The sequence below is a fragment of the Solanum tuberosum genome, unplaced genomic scaffold, assembly GCF_000226075.1.
Source record: "Solanum tuberosum cultivar DM 1-3 516 R44 unplaced genomic scaffold, SolTub_3.0 scf00214, whole genome shotgun sequence".
Lineage (NCBI taxonomy): Eukaryota > Viridiplantae > Streptophyta > Magnoliopsida > Solanales > Solanaceae > Solanum > Solanum tuberosum.
The window spans coordinates 97,557-98,879 of NW_006239139.1; positions in this window are offsets into that span (position 1 = coordinate 97,557).

Sequence of the window (1,323 nt, forward strand, 5' to 3'; positions counted from 1 at the left end):
TTGCCAAGAGCAGGGCAATCCCCCATTTTGCCGATTTTCGTGTGCTATTATCAATGCACTTTTTGGATTGACTTTTTGATGATCTGCAATTCCGACATGATTTTTACAACAATTTTTCGTGGACGTCCGTTAAAACCTTTGATTTGGAGCCAGTTACCCCTCACGGCCAAAACGTCTCATTTTGAAGGTCAAATATTCCCCATAGCAGGTAAACCTCCAATTTTGCCGATTTTCGTTTCTTATAGTCCATGGACTTTTTGGTGATCTAGAATTTCGACATAAATTTTGCCAAACCGTTTCGTGAACATCCGTTAAGTCCTTAGCTATGGAGTCAATTAGTCCTCACATCCAAACTGTCCCATTTTGAAAGTCAAATGTTCCACGGATCAGGTAAACCCCCCATTTTGCCGATTTTCGTGTGTTATAGTCTATTAACTTTTTGATGATCTAGAATTCCGACATAATTTTTCCCATATTTTTTCGTGAACGTCCGTTAAGACCTTATCTATAGAGCCAGTTAGCCCTCTCGGCCAAAACATCCCATATTTAAGGCCAAATGTGCCTAGAGCAGGTGAACCCCCCATTGTGCCGATTTTCGTGTGTTACTGTCCATGGACTTTTTGGTGAACTGGATTCCGACATAAAACGACATAAACTTTGCTAAAAATTTTCGTGAACATCCGTTTAGACCTTAGCTAAGGAGCCAGTTAGCACTCATTGCCAAAACGTCATATTTTGAAGGTCAAATGTTCCCCACTGCATGTAAACCCCACATTTTGCCGATTTTCGTGTGCTATAGTCCATGGACTTCTTGGTGATATGGAATTCCGACATGATTTTTGCCAAACATTTTCGTGAACGTCCATTAAAACCTTAGCTATGGAGCTAGTTAACCCTCACGGCCAAAACGAATCATTTTCTACGTTTAACGACCCCCAGAGCAAGTAAACCCCCCATTTTGCCAATCTTCGTGTGCTATATAGCCCCAAACTAGGTAAACACCTCATTTGGCCGATTTTCGTGTGCTATAGTCCATGAACCTTTAGGTGATCAGGCATTCCGACATAATTTTTGCCAAAATTTATTTTTGTGGACATCCTTTAAGTCCTTAGTTATGGTGCCAGTTAGCCCTCACGGACAAAACGTCCCATTTTGAAGGTCAAATGATCCCCAGAGCAGATAAACCCCTCATTCTACCGATTTTCGTGTGCTATAGTCCATGGACTTTAGCCAAAATTTTTCATGGACAACCATTAAGACCTTAGATATGGAGCAAGTTAACTTCACGACAAAAACGTCCCATTTTGAAGGTCAAATGAGCCC